This window comes from Talpa occidentalis, unplaced genomic scaffold, assembly GCF_014898055.3.
Source record: "Talpa occidentalis isolate TD23 unplaced genomic scaffold, MPIMG_talOcc4v2.1 talOcc4.12, whole genome shotgun sequence".
Lineage (NCBI taxonomy): Eukaryota > Metazoa > Chordata > Mammalia > Eulipotyphla > Talpidae > Talpa > Talpa occidentalis.
In genome coordinates, this window is record NW_023601212.1 from 67,285,595 (window position 1) to 67,301,562 (window position 15,968).

Sequence of the window (15,968 nt, forward strand, 5' to 3'; positions counted from 1 at the left end):
TACTCTGTATTGCTATATCCGTAAGCCTTTAAAATAACTCCTGCTGTGGGCCTCCCTGGTGGTGCAAGGGGTTTAGCACTGCACTATGAAGCAATCCAAAACCTCTGCAGCATGAGTTTGATCCCCAGCCAGCCAGGGAGAAACCCACATGGTGCAGCAGACCTCTTCTGTCTCACCTGTTGCTCCTCTCAGCAGTGTATTTCAGTCAGTCTTCCTGTTCTACTCCCCACTCTGTCTCTGGTGAATCCTCTCACCCCCACATCTCTAGCCTGTGCCCCAGCTCTTATATGCATAAATAAATAAATCTTTAAAATAAAATAAAATAGCTCCTGCACCCATTCTGGAGGACAAGAGGGTTGATCTGAGTATTCATAGACATATTTCTAATGTCCATGAGATACCATATTTTCCTCTGTCCTGAACCTTTGTGTAGGTAGACATACTTCCTAGCACTCTTGCCATGGCAAGTTCAATACATTAACTAAGCAGATCTGAAGACTGATCTGAACTACAATAGAACATGAAGCAGGTTTCATGAGAGCAGTCTTGGTAGAGGTCAAACAGATGGAAGAAACTGTGAAGGAAAAAATCTAAGGAAGGAAATTATTTTTTTTAACTTTGTTCAACCCTTTAGCTAAATGCTAAGAACCTCAAAAATGAAGAAATCTTTTACTTAGTTTATTACCCTTAACCAGTGTTCGAACCTTTACCTCCACACCAAATTCTCCCAGGTACACAGAGTACAGGTAGCCCATTCCAATGTAAAATACATTTCTGGAGAAAGATTAACTTCAAACATAATCAGAATAGTGGGGCGTTGGAGATTGACTCCATCTTCAAACCCAATGCAGAAACCATCCTCAATGTTTATTAAATCATCCACTCATCTCACCTCAACTCATTCCTCAAACACTCCCTTGACATGCTTTCCTACACACCTAGGGTGACAAAGAGAACAGGCCTAAAGAAGGAAAGCCATGGAGAACGCATGCATCTCTCTCTGAGACCATCGAGTCACAAAATCTTATGTGCTTTTATTTCACTGGGCTTGGGAATAAAGTACTGATGAGGTGAATTTCAACAGTCTGCATTCATGTCTCCCATAAGTTTTCAACCTATGCTTTGTATGGGGAAAAGAAAAAGGGCAAGAGACTGTAGTGGATACTGTGATGTGCCCCTCAACTCTTTCCGAAGCTGGAGGAGAGCTGGCTGCTTAGGATTGACAGCAGAGCCACCACTGCCCCAGGAATTGTCCTCAGTCAAAGGAGACTGTCTTGCCCAAAGTTATACCCCTCCCTGGGAATTCTTGGGTCTAATATCTGAGAGGTGTGGGATACCTGGGTGCAGCTGTCATTCCTTGATTCAAGACTGTGCTATGAGGTCATCCCAGCATATCCCTGACTCGGTGAGAGAGACTGAGAATCAGTTGCAAGCACTTAGTTGATCTTCTGTTCTTTCACTCCCTTACAGAGGTTGAACTAAGAACACATCCCAGTAAATCTGCATGCAAGTTTCTGTCTTAGAGCTGCCACCAGGGAACCCAGCCCAAGATGGACACAGAGACTGCCTCTTCCAGTCTCCCTCAACTGGAATAGTCAACAGATGGATCCTATGCCTTTTCATACCTGGGGAAAGAGCAGCAGACACAGCAAGTGCTTTCATAGTAAGTTTTCCCTGGTGCCCTGAAGCTTTTCAGAAACAGATTGGAATGCATTTTGTTTACTCTATCAGGACAATCACCTTGTTGAATAAATTGAGAATATCCTCAACTAATATTGTCTACATATGTTATCGTCCCATCCTCTAATTCCAAAAATTGTGAATATTAAGGTTTCTTATTTTTGAAAGTTTAGCAAGTTGGGAACCTCTGAGATTAAACTGTTAGTGGTGTAAACATTGGGCTGAAGGCATCAGGATTTTAAATTAGTCCTCACTTGGAGACTTTGGTCTTGTATCTAGAGGCAGTTAATTTCCTTCCTTGTTTATATTGTGCCCATTCCACCCTTCTCATAAGGTCACATCTGCTTGGCAAACAGGATTTTTTATAGAGCTGCAAAATTGGTGCTGGTGAGAGTATGGCTTCTAGAATCATGGTGGTGATGCTCAAGCATTGGCTACATTAACTAGTTGCTGTGTGACCTCTGGCAATTACTTCATCCAGCCTGTTTCATCTTCAGTTTCTACTTCTTAACAATCATGTTTTTACTCTTTACTTCTGACTTATTTCACTGAGCATAATTCCTTCTAGTTCCACCCATGTTCCTGCAAATGGCATGAGTTATCTTTTTGATTGCTGAATAGTATTCCACTACACACACACACACACACACACACACACACACACCACATCTTCTTGATCCAGTCATCTATTTTTGGGCATTTGGTTTGTTTCCAGGTTTTACCTATTATAAATAGTGCTGCAATAAACATAAGGGTACAGGTATTCTTTTGAATCAGTGTTTTTGCGTCCTTTGGGTAAATCCTTAGGAGTGGAATTGCTGGGTCATATGGTAGCTCCATTTTAGTAGACTGAGGAACCTCCATACTGCTTTTCATAGTGGTTGGACCAGTTTGCAAATCGTATGTTTTAACTTACAGGAAGAATATAGGGGGAACCAAAAAAGATATGGGGGGGGGGAATAATAACAATACAAAACTCAACAAAACAAAACAAAAACAAACAGATAATTATAAACCAAAGACATCCTACAGGGAAGAGGAGGGAGAGGGATTAGAGGGAAGAAGGAAGGAGTGCAGGAGACTGTGGTAATGGTGCACAGGTGCATTGGTGAAGGAAATCCTATGGGGACTACACTTGGGGGTGGGGAGCAAACATTGTTTAAAAATTAACAATGATGTAAAAATATATTTAAAAAAAACCAAAATACTAAAATAAAAATAAATAAATCATGTTTTTATCAGGACTGAGTTAACACTTGTGAAAGCACTCAAAATATTCAGGGTAAGCATAAGCTTTCAAAATTGCTAACTGTTGGTATTATAGTTGTGATTATAATTCGATAGCTCTTGCTTATCAACAGGACTACTTTGTGCTACAGTGCTGACCCATGGCCAGCTGGCTAGATTCACTAGCTGTCCCATCATTATTTGCCTCACTTCCATAAAATCAGTCCCTTTGATGCTCATTTATGCAGTTCCTTTTTTCTTCTAAATTTAATACTCTATCTTTCTCTTTATTGAATTTCATTCATTTGCTGGAGCTACTCTTCCAAGACACCAAACTCTTTTTTGACTGGGACAATAAGTCAGTAAGCCCTCTGACTTAAACTGACCTGCAACTTAAACTTACTCATCAAGCTCTACTCCACAGGTTGGCCAACTTTTTTCTGTAAAGGACAGGATGGTAAATATTTTAGACTACAGACCTTATAGTCTCTGCCATAATCACTCAACTACCATTGCAGTACAAAAGCAGTAGCTGTAGACAGTACATAAGCAGCAGCTGTGGCAGTGTTCTAGTACAATTCTATTTATAAAAATAGGTGATAGGCCAGATTCGGCCCTTAGGCCCTTAGGCCCATTGCCTCTATAGACAATGATCAACTTAATCCTATGGTTTACTATTTGCCTACAATTTGTTTTCCAGTTAATGAGGAGTCCATGAAGGATGAGTTCAAACTTCTTGTAAAAGTTGTTAGGTTAAATCTACTATCCCTATTTAATTGGTCAGACCTATAAACTTATTCATACAAACCTCTACAACCCAGCTTGACATGCCATGACTTACTTATAGGAAATTTGTGTTCCACAAAGATTTTGATACTTTGGAGGAATTCCACTTACAACACCCTTTTTCAAGACTCTGGTCAAATGCCATCTCCAACACAAAACTTTTATAAGCTTCTAGATTATTGAGCCATTATCTTTGTCATCTCTCTCTCTCCCAGTCCCATGTACTTTATGATATTCATGAAATATTCACTGAAAAGAGCATGAGTTAATAAATGTTGTTCCTCAGTGGAGATTCACACCAATTGCTGCTCATTGCATTCATTACCCTCTTCCAAAGACTTTGTGAGATTTTTTTTTAAGATTTATTTATTTACACATACAAGAGCTTGGGTACAGGCCAGAGGTGTGGGGGGTGAGGGGATTCACCAGAGACAGAGCGGGGAACAGAACAGGCAGATTGACCAAAGTACACTGCTGAGGGGAGCAGAGGGGCAAGTCAGGAGAGGTCTGCTGCGCCATGTGGGTTGCTTCCTGGCCGGCCCAGGATTGAACTCATGCTGCAGAGGCTGCAGATTGCTTCATAGTGTAGTGCTTAACCCCTTGTGCCACCAGGGAGTCCCAACTTTGTGAGATCTTTCTCATTCATCAAGAATGTTTAGTGGCACTTAACCTAAAACTTTTTGCAGTTCAACTGTAGAATCAACAGCTCTATAGTGTCTGTACATTTGTCTATGCTTCATGGAAATGGAATCTTTTTCTAGAGAAATCCATTAATGCAGCAGTATAAACACTGGCTGGAATTTTTTGAGACCTAAGTTCTAGTCTTGACTGTGCTTTTTGGTTCTGGACTTTAGTTTCCTCATATGCTAAATAAGTTTATTGGACTAATTGTTCCCTAGAGTGCCTTACTATGCTTAGCAATGCAGTTATAGGCCAGGCTGTCATCTCTAAGTCAGTGGTCTCTGCAGCTCACCTGTCTTTGTGGATATCTTGGAAGAACTTGACCACATGAACCTAGAGTCTTCCTTTCCTCAGAGATGAAAAGTTTTCACCCTTGTCATCTCAAAACTTTCTCCTTGATGGAAAATTCTTTCTGGCCACTTCAACATAAACAGCATAGATACAGAAACCAGGGACTCAGAATACTTGTGAAACTTCTTTGTGATATTAACAACTTCCCACAGGAAGGAAGCATCTTCTAGACAAGAGTCTAAGGTAGCAAAGCATCTCTTAGTCCCCTGGTGGACTTCCCTGGGATGACCGTGCCACACCTGCTAGGACAGACTAGTTGCCACCGAGTCAAAGTAAGAAAGTCTCAGCCCCTGATGAGTTGTGAGAAGAGAGTTGTGGCAGACAAGCAGGGAAGCTAAAAGGAAAAAACAAAAACAAAAAAAAAAAAAAACAAAGGGAAAGGGAAACACAGAAAGTACTAACTGGGGAATACAAAAGACTTAATGGAGCAATGATTTACAAAGATGTGCCTTATTTTAGGGAAGGCAGATTGAAATTCCACAGAGCTTCAATTTTCCTCTAAATGCTTGTGATTTCAGAGGCTCCCTGGGGTCCATGCTCCCTCTGGAGAACTCTTAGCAGGATGAAAGTTCTGCCCCGCCGACTGCAGAGGGAGATGCACCCATACAGACTAGGACATTTCCACACTCCTCTGAAGACAAGGGAAGCCACTCTTTTAAATAAAAGGGGCTTAGACAGAGAACCATGAGGAATCTCAACGAGAGGCTTCTATGCTTTAACCATTGCAGAAGTTTCACCTTTCATGTCAGTTGTCAAGGCAACAGAGAAAAGTAACAACAAAGGGCAAATGGCATCAGCCTCACTGAGTGTCGCCTCCTTTACCTGCCAACTACAGGTATCAAGAGTGCCCTCTCTTGTCTGGCAACAGCATCCAACATCTACTCCCAGATGCACAGACAGCAGGAAGCAGAGAGAGACATACAGGGTTTCTTCATAGACCTAAAAAGAATTCGGAACCCTGGGGTTTCTCAAGTATAGCTACCTTTAAAAATATCTGTTATTTTTAACTATTCTGGCAATTTGTGTTGATGCATCATGGGAAGGCTGCCCTCTGTTTCAAACAACAACCCACTGTGGAATCTCAGAAAATTAAGCCAGTGTTGTTGTTGTTTTCAACACAGTGCTATGATTCTAAATGTTTTCCTTACTCATAATTTCAGAGAATCAAGGGAATATTTAATTTAAAATGCCATAAAGAAAGCAGACAGCCTCAAGGATATCAGAGTATGGACAAGGAATAAATATTCAAGTGGTAGACCCCAGACCCCCCCAGCCTACCCTCAAAGCAAGGTTGGGCTCTGCTTCTGGTGAGGGAGCCGGAGTGAAGTACAATTGCTGCTCCCCCCCACCAGGTCTGCTCAGTTACTACCATAAATGCACCATAATGTAATCTAAGTGAGAAAAGGCTAGAAAAACTTTACAATGAATTATGTTAAAAACAGCTACTTTGTGTTTAATTCACCTATTTGCTCTAGATAAATGCCATAAAATTGTATAATTAATATTGATCCTGGTTTCAGTGGTGAAGGCACTTGAAGACTTGCTTCTTCCACCCACTGACTCATCATCATCATCATCATCCTCTGTGCATCATTTTGTAAAATCACCAACTTCATTCTGCCAAATATTGACTTATTTTTTTACTGCCTATTCTTTAACTGATTGTAAGCCACTAAAGGGCAGGAACAATATCCAAACCATTCTCTTAATCTTTCTTCCGTGACTCTTGTGTGTATTATTCATTTAGTGATTCAACAAACATTTAGCCAGCATATATTAACCAGGTATGTACCAGGTAGTGAGGGGACAAAGATAAATAATGCAGGTAGTCTCTGATTTCAAACACTTATTTTCTTGTAAGGCAGAGACAATTAGCTAAACCAATTAATTAGTAACTCGTATTAATTGTTAGGATGGAAATAAAGCACTGTGTATAATAGCAACAATTCCTGAGTGTCTCATGGGCCACCAACTCTGCTTCAGAAACTTCATTTGCATCAACTCATTTAATCCTCACCATCTCTATGAAGTATCTATTATCATCATCCCCATTTTACAGATGAGGGAAATTAAGGAACAATTTCAAAAATCTGAAAAGACCTTAAAGCTGATAATGGCAGCGCTGGGCCCAAATGAATTCTGTCAGACACTTGACTGTTGCTTTTTTCTCCCTCTGAGAAAGAACATCAGGAGACCCTTTTAGAAAAGGTGATCAGGAAAGGCTGTTGCAGAAATGCATTTAAACTGAGACCTAAAAGCGACATCCACAATCATGTGCAGTGCCCGTGTGGGATAAGTCACTTACTGGCGGAATGGGCATGCAAGTTAACCAAGAACTAAGCTTTATTCATGGCTTTTGCATACTATTTCCCAAAGTGCTGTTTGCCAACCAGACTAAAGTAATTATCAACACACATGTAAACTGCTGACTAATGAGCATGATGATCCAGTCAGGTTTTCCCATCAAACCAAAGCCATCCATTGTCATATTTTGAAGGAATTGTTCTGAGCAAAGTTAAGTAGTTTTCTCCTTTCTGAACAGAGGTTGGAAAAGTCTGACAGTGCAACATGCCTTCAACAAGCACTTATTGGGGTAGGCCAGTTACCATGGTAAGGATAACACAGCAGAAAGAGGAGCCTGAAGAAGTGGGAAACTTAAAAGCTTTGGCATTATACACTCCTCTGGGTGGAAACGGCACCCCTTGACCACATTGTGCTCCATGTCAGACCATGGGGAGATGACTTTTTTATCTGCAGAGCAAAGACTAGCCTGCCTTTTTTCACAATGCTATTAGAAGGATTAGGTAAGAAACAATATGTGATGCAATGAGACTAGTACTGGGTTATGGAGTTATGTACCCACCAGGTGTCATGAATTGTACATATATTTTCCCATTTAACTCTCACAACCACCTTAAAAGATCAGTCTAATTACAGTAAGTTCTCACCTAATATTGTTGATAGCAAACCAATGTAGAATAGCATCCTTACATTCAAAGGTGACTGGGAATGCTTTTGTACTGATCAGCTTTATAATGAAACAACACTGAACTAAAGCAATGTTATTTGAGGGCCTGTTATATTCTCTATGGTAGTCTTAATTTTCACCAATATATGATTTCCCCCCAGTTTCTGAAACACAGTCATGAGATGCCTCCTGCCTTACAGCTAAACATAGTTACATGTCATGTTACCATGGACAAGGAGATGCGTGCAGAAATGGCACCCCTCACTTCCACTATAATCACCACTCTCAGCTCTGCAACTCCCTCCTCCTCTGCCATAATAGCCAAGGGAGTCACTACTTCTACTTGGTGTTGCTACAAAATAGTGCAACATACAGAAAGGTTGCTCTGGTCTGGCTGCAGAGTTTGTGTGAATTTGAAATAGACTTTGGTTGCATTAAGCCATCAGGATGCTAGACTTGTTTTGGTATTTTTTTTTTTTTTAGCATATCCTGGTTGAGTCTGGCAGATATATCCCAGGGACTTAAATATGAAGTTCCTCCTAGCTGAACACAAAACCCATGTTTCTTTCTCTATAATGTTCTATATGATGATGCAAAATCACATATGTGTGCATTAAGAAAGAATTCTGAAAACAAATATGGAACTTAAACCAGTGATGGAGCAGCAGGAACTCTGGAATATTGGGAATGCAATAGGGTCATTGGGAAGTCATTAACTTTCCAAAAAGGGAGCTGCCACTATTGCAACTCCTCTCCTGATAGTGTGGTGGCTGGACTCGTCTCGGGTAGGGTAGGGGCAGTTGCAAAAGCAAGGGTAGGCTGTAGAGATCAATGTGATCAGTAATGTTGAGTCACCTTGGGGAAACTCAGGACTATCCAGTAAATGACATTCCTCTTCCCCTCTGATTTCAAAACTGATAAGAAATACACCCATAAGTTAGATAGATGGCGATCAAATCATCAGCTTTATAAAAGGCCACATTGGAGCACATGGAGCACATGGCTCTGTCCGTAGTAACAATAGGTTAGGATAATACCTACCCATCATATCAAAGGTAAATGGACAAATTCAGGTCCACCTCCTCACTGCCTGCAAAGGCAAAGATTTTCCCCAGAAACTCTCCATGTTAAATGAACCAATCAGTACAAATTCACTCAGTTGGGACTGAACCAACCAACTGGCTTCCCAGTTTCAATCAGGTGAGCCACTCCTTTCTCCTAAAGGATTGGATGAGCACCAGCAAACCTTTTCATCTCTCCTGCCTCAGTTTCTTTCTCTGTCAAAGAGAGGTTTGGATTTTTAGTCAATTATAAATTTCTTCTATGTGATATTTTATGTCAAACTATGAGATGCTTAATGTCAAAACTGAAGGAGACAGTTTACTTTGCATACAATAGAGCACCCTGTCAAATAGCCAGCAGTGTACTCACAGAGAGCAGAGCATTAAGATGCTGAAACTCTTTGGTTGCTCTAAAGCTGTGTACTCGTGTACTCAGAGCCAGAGGTGCTTATAACATCCCTCTGGATTCTGTTGGTAAGAGGTTAAGTGAAGGGTTTGAACTACACTGGATAAGAGGGCCAGGTCATGCACCAACCCTAAAAAGATGTGTCAAGCCACAATGTGATCTGCTGGAACAAACAGGAGAGAAAGCTATTTTGAAAAGTCTTTGATTTATTACCTACTATGGGATATTGAGACATTATTTATTATTGATCTATGTGCCTGGCATCTCACTGGAGCCATTGATGCTGCCTCACACTGTGGAGGCTGGTCAGCCCAATCCATACTTCCTGTGTCCTGTTGGTACAGGCAGTAAGACCGGATGTAATCATCTATCTCCTTGGAAATGGTGCTGGTTACTTCAGCCCTTGGGGAGCTAACTCAAAGATGTAGATTTGTAGGGAGAGGGCAGGAAGGGAGAAAGAAGATAAACTACAAGTTTTCCTCCATCATCCTCATTTAAAATTTCTTATTACACCACCTCTGTACAATTCAACTCCTTTAAAGAATCATATAGAAGGGAATCTAGCAAGATGGTGGCAGAGTGGAGACACTGGGCTCTCCTGGTCCATGTATTCACAACTAAACTGCAGCATCATATGGGCTAGACTGTAAGTCCCATCAGCTAGGGGACTCTGTCTGTCTTGGTCATACCAATCCAGCACATTTATCTGTGTCCTTAAGTACAGGTCACACATAAATCCAGATAGGTCCATAGCCATAACCAGGGTCATTCTTGGTTACTGTGCTCTTAGAGGATGAACCCAAAGATCTGACTTAGTGGAGAGAGAAGAGGTTCCTGAGGAAAGGACTTTATGCATTTCTAATGATAAACAGCCCAGTCCCAAGCAAATAAGTGTTATTCAAGTTATTCAAGAAACACTTATTTAAGAATAAATGTATGAAATTATGACAGAATCATCAGTGTTTAATAGGTACAATAGACCTCAGTAAATGAAAAGTGAAAATACCACCTAATAGTGCTCTGGATTTGACTTAAGTCAGTGTTAAGAAACAGAGGAGCAGACCACTTTCTGTAACTTGAGTATTCACCCCTCAAAATACATCCATCCTTTTTTATTTTGATTCTTCCATTTGTCCATAATGGAGATTGTAATACATTTCTGTGACCATATCACCTGCCAGATGTACACACTCTTTTTCTCTAGGAGGTGTGGTGCAAGGCAGAAGGTGAAAACCACTTTCACAATGTGTTTGCACTTGATCAACAGCAAAGGTTGCATAGGAGCAGGCTAGACTTAAAAAGATAAAACCTGAACTCAACTATAGAAGTTAGGTATTATTTTTGATGAGGTCTTAGCAATTGGAGTGATGAGAGGGAGCCAGTGGTCAGTGTCCAGTGAATCACAATCCCTCAAGAAGTTGCTTTTCAAGTGTTTTTGTCTAAAGAAGCTCCTATACCAGTCTCTCACTCTGCTGTCCAGGGTTGGTCCCTACTCTGACCTTAATCTAACTGCTTGTAGTTCATAGAGCTCCCACTTTCAACACGATATTCACTCCACAAATATTCATTGAGTTTCTACTATGTAGTAGATAACAGAGATTCAGTGGTAAACAGGACAAACACGAGTGTTGTTTTCATGAAATTTACAATCCAGTGAATGGCATAGGACATAAAATAATATTACAGATAATAAATGCAGAATTACAAGTTGTGATGAACACCAGAAGAAAAGGTATAATGTGTTATGGGAGGTTGTAGAAGACTCCTCTAAGGAACTAGAGGATGAATTCCTAGGGAGTGAATGAAATTAGCCAGGAAAATACAAAAGATTTTCAAAGCTAAGAGAAGGCTTTGTGGGAAAGTGTGAAAGGGGAAAAGACTTAGTGCATGAAGACACAGAAGAAAGCCAGCATGGAGAGAATGCTTGGGGAGAAGATGCAAGAAAACCTTGAGCACTGAAGAGACCTGATCTCACAAGTCTTTGTATTCTAAATTCAAAAGGTGGGTTCCTCCATTTTTTAGGAGTAAATTGAAATGAACTTAAGACCACTCTGGTTTCCTGAGGATGCTAGACTGGAGGAAAGGGAGACAGGAGGCAAGCAGGCCATTCAGGACGCCGCTGTTGTAGATCAGGTGAGACTCCTACCATGAAGGACCTAGATGGTACCTCAGAGGCAGAACAGAGTGGATAAACTGGAGATACATTTGGAGATGGACTTGACAGGATCCTCGGACTCTCTTTCTCCGCTGAACTCCCAAGAGCTGCTGGGGCTGCTGAAGTAGTATGTGCCCATATTCACACTGCCTTTGCCTCAATGAGGATCAGCGGGTAAGACTGTCAACTAAGCAGCGGACTCTGCTTCTGCTGCAGTCTTGTTATTTTGGTCATAGAGATGTGGCCTTAATAGCAGTCTCTATCTATAGACACAGTGTCAAATCTGGTTTGCTTTGAACCAGATTTTTTTCATCTTAGCTCTGTGGGAGAAGCTTCTCTCCCCAGGAGCAACACAGAGAGAGAATGTGGCCACATATTTATAAAATTGGGGTGGAGGGACTTGAATTTTATGGTTTGAATTCTAACTAATTTGTGGATCTTTCTTTCTCATCAGAGGGAGTTGGCTGAGATGCTGAAGTTAGCAAATTGCCTGCTTCATGCAGGCACCATGTCCATTTCAGAATGTTTTCTATGGATTTTTCCCACGTCATCTATTAATTACCCAATTACACCATCTAATTATGGGATTCTTCATGTATTTACACTGATTACGTAATTGGGTACAATTACACTAATTAGGTTAATGATACAGGATAACAGACTACAAATTGCTTTAAAGGGACACTGGGATGGCTGGTAGGCCAAAAACCCTTCGGAGGTAGGTCAGGATCTGTCTATTAGTAGCTCGGAGCTTTTGTCTCCATCATCCTCATCCTGATTTTTCAGATCCAGACTAGAGAACAATTTGGGGTATTAACAAAACTGAAGACCCAGAGCAAAGCTATAAATAAGGCACAGTTTGTCGTTGACCCCCACACTTCCTTCTGATGGAGCGAGAATAATGCCTCCCCCAAAAGATGTCTCTGCCTTAATACCAAGAACCTAAGAATCTATCCCCTTACATGGGAAAATGGACTTTGTGAATGTGATTATGGGCAAGGTTTTAAAATGGAGAGATTAGACTTAATTGTTGGAGTAAACCCAATCTAATCACATGAACCCTTAAATGTGGAAAACCTTTCCAGGATAGATCAAAGATGCAACATCAAAGGCACAGGAGCCTGTCAAAAGAGGGCAGGGTGAGAGGATTCAGTAACCCATCATAGGTTCTGAGAAGTAGGGGATCATATGCAAGCACCAGAGAGGAGTCTCCAGGAGGTGAGGGCATCCCCAGCTGGCAGCCAGTGAGGAAGTGGGGACCAACAACCCCCCGCCAATGGAACTGTATCTGTCATGTGATTGAGCAAGGAAATGGATTTTTCTATGGAATCTGCAGAGCATGCAGCCTGCTGATGCCTGTGTTGGACTTCTGATCTATAGAACTGTTAGATCATAAATGTGTGTGTTGTTTAAGCCACTAAGTTTATAAGAATTTTCTATTGTACTAATGGAAAACTGATACACTTCTTCACATTCTGTTGCTTTTTCACTCCTACCTCATCACCTCCTGTATGTGACTTATGTCATGTATATTATCTCATCTGCTCTGTCATATCAAAAGCCGTTTTCAAAACAAAGGTCTCATAGAAACCTTGTCCCTTAATAAGAACATATATCAGTGTTACCTCTCTAGTGACATTTACATGTTCAGTTTTAGCTCTAATTGTGTAATAAACTATTTTGTCCATAAAGTAGAGTGACACCCTCAACTTGGGGTCGATTAATGGTGCTTCAAACCCCAGCTCAGCTACTTCCTTGTCCTGTGACCATAACCTAAGATTCACTCTCTTAAGTAGGGAAAATGTATCTGCCTGATAGGGTTTTACAAACATGTAATGAAATCATATATGTTAAGTGTCTAGAACAGTGTCTCACCCATAGACATGTTCAGTGGGTTTCCTTCCTTTCTCTGAAAAGAATTTGTGCTATTAGTAATCAACTTGGAAAAGTAAAAAGAGAAGAGGGGAACTTATATTTCTAAGAATTCATGAGATTAATAAAACTGTAAGGAGTAGATGATGTACTTCATATTAAAATAGAACCACTGGTAAGTCCAAATGAACTGAGATCATCACCTAAAGAAGGCTGGGTAGCGGATGCCACTCAAAAGCATTTTGCTAGCCTGGTCTATTTCTCATAGTACCAGGAAGGAGTGTAGGTCGAGACAGTTAGATGGGGTTGTGTCCTGCCATTTCTGCCCATTGCTGCCTGGCCTGAGAGACACAGAAGGAGAAGACAGCTCTGTATTGGAATTCTATCTATGGCTCCTGGTCATTTTTAAAACATCTGACTCTCAGCAGTCCCTTAGAATATTTGTGCTAGATGCTGATAGAGAAAAGGGCAGAGATTAAAATGAAAGATAATAATACTAGGAGCTAATCCTTATATAACATCCTCTCTGTACAAAGCACTGGTCTAAGCATTTTATATATATCAAACCACTTAATTTGTAGTTGAGTTGCACTTGTAGTTGAGGAAACTGGAGCACAAAGAAATAAAACAAAGCTTCCAAGGTTATCAGCTGTTAGGTAGCAGAGCTGGGATCTGCACCAGGGTTCATAGGCTCTCATTGTGACCTATAAAGAATAAGCCATATCTGATACTGAAGACTGAGGCCCAGCATCACCAGGAGGAACTGGTTTCTCATTGATCACTTTGGGTTGTGTTTTCCCTGTTCACATCAGAATCATTAAAGGGTGTTCACAGTGAACTATTCAGGCCCAGGATCCCAATGCAGCCTAATCCCCAGAGTCATAGTCAACCTAACCAGATTTCTTTAAATTTGGTCAGATTATAGTGAGAACAGCATCCTGGGAATCAAACCAATCTTGTTTAGCATCTCAACCCAGTTATTTCCTAGCTCTATAGACTTGGACATGTTGCTTAATCTGAGTTCTCATTGGCAAAACATAAATGAAAATGTCTAAAAATGTGAAGAGGGATTTCAATTCTCACCTACCCTTGTGAAAGTTTTGTCTAAACTATTGCATATTGCCCATGGTAACTGTACATCATGGTGTAATTTGATGGGCCTCAAGCAAGCTTCCATTACTTATAAAATATTAGCCTGTGTTTGGTGACTTATCTGAAACTCAGAGGTAAGCCAGGGCCCTGAGTCAGGATGCTGACTGTGTTAAGTTGCTGGGACTTTGGGACCAGCCACACACCCTGCCCTGAGTGGCTATTGATGCCATAGTGTGAATTAGCTGATAAACATCATTTTGATATGGTATTACCCAGATCAGAACATGTGGATAATAATAATACTAAGACCTAATTATCCTCAAGTGTCAGTCTGAGGAAGCGATGTAATGATGCCTATGAAAACAATTAAATGATAGGTGCTAATTTTTTTTAAGTTCAACAACCTTAAGTAGCAATTCTTGTATGTCAAGGACATAAAAGAATTGTTGCTGAAACAGGTACTCTTTGATTCTTCTTTTAGGAAATTAATCTAAGAAAAATTAAAGATTCAAATATTAAAATACAGAATGAGAAATAACTTGGCACACACATCCCACCACTGGATGTGCCCCAATAGTCTATAATTATCAAGTTCAATTTCATTTTCCTCTGACCCACTGGACCACTTACTTCCTAAAGGCAGGCCTATATCATGTTTATCTTCCCAATGCATACAAAGTGTTTTATATTTAATAGGCTCTCAGTAAGTACTCACTGAGTTGATAAATGGATGAATGGATGAATGAATGAATGAATGAAAAAACAGAATTTCTCAGTAGAGATTTTGCCATTTTCTTATGTTCCTCCAAGTTCCCAAGGTCCAGGACAGAGTGAGGCTCTTAGACTCTAAGGCTTTCCTCATTTTCAAGGTCACTTTGGAACCCTCCCCCACACATGACTTTATCACCACATCTATCTCACGCAGGAACCACCTCCTTTTTCTCTTTGGCAGAGTGACCCTTTGGGCAGATTCCTATGCTTCCTGGCGTCATAGCTCAGACACTGGTGAAATCACTTAGCTGCTTCATTAGCTTTGGCTGCTACCTGGGATTCCACACACAGCATCCCCAGCACTTATTGATCTCCTGTTTCAGGACCAAGCAAAACGATTTCACTTTTAACTGACTAATTGTGTAGGGAAAGAGCTTTAAAGCAAGAAAGGAAAAATCCATTAAATTCTCTAAGACAAAACCTAAGTCACTGCTAAGTACTACACCCATACAGATGTGCTATTAAAAGAGATGTCCATGTAGCAATCAAAAGTGTTAACAAGATCGCCATCTCCCTGTGGATGTCTTATTTTGCAAATGACATACTAAGTTTTTGGGTGCTTTTGTTGGGGGGGAGGTGAAGGAGTTAGGGAATGGAATCCCTGGTCCATATGAGGTAAGCATTTCCATTAATTTGTTCCACTCCATTTTGGATGCTGCCACAAAGCTGTGTACAGTCTCTTAATTTTTTGGAGGAAATTTAAGGAGCATCTAGGGCCATATGATTTCATAAAAGAATAAGATTTCCAGATAGTAATTATTCTTCCTCATCATTACTTATGTATTTTTTAAATTTTATTTTTATTTATATATTTTTTACATCATTGTTCATTTTTAAACAATGTTTGCTCCCCGCCCCCTCTGGTGTACTCCCCACAGAATTTCCTTCACCAATGCACCCGTGCACCATCACCAAAGT

At 40.6% G+C, this 15,968-nt stretch overlaps 1 protein-coding gene across 1 annotated transcript in view; it reads left to right on the top strand.

The window, feature by feature from the left end:
• Window positions 1-15,968, top strand: part of PBX1 (PBX homeobox 1) — a 657,632-nt gene that overhangs the window by 281,157 nt on the left and 360,507 nt on the right. The window contains exon 2 of the mRNA XM_054693526.1: window positions 1,471-1,663. The gene's annotated coding sequence lies outside the window, so the exon portion shown is untranslated. The remainder of the gene's footprint in view (window positions 1-1,470; window positions 1,664-15,968) is intronic.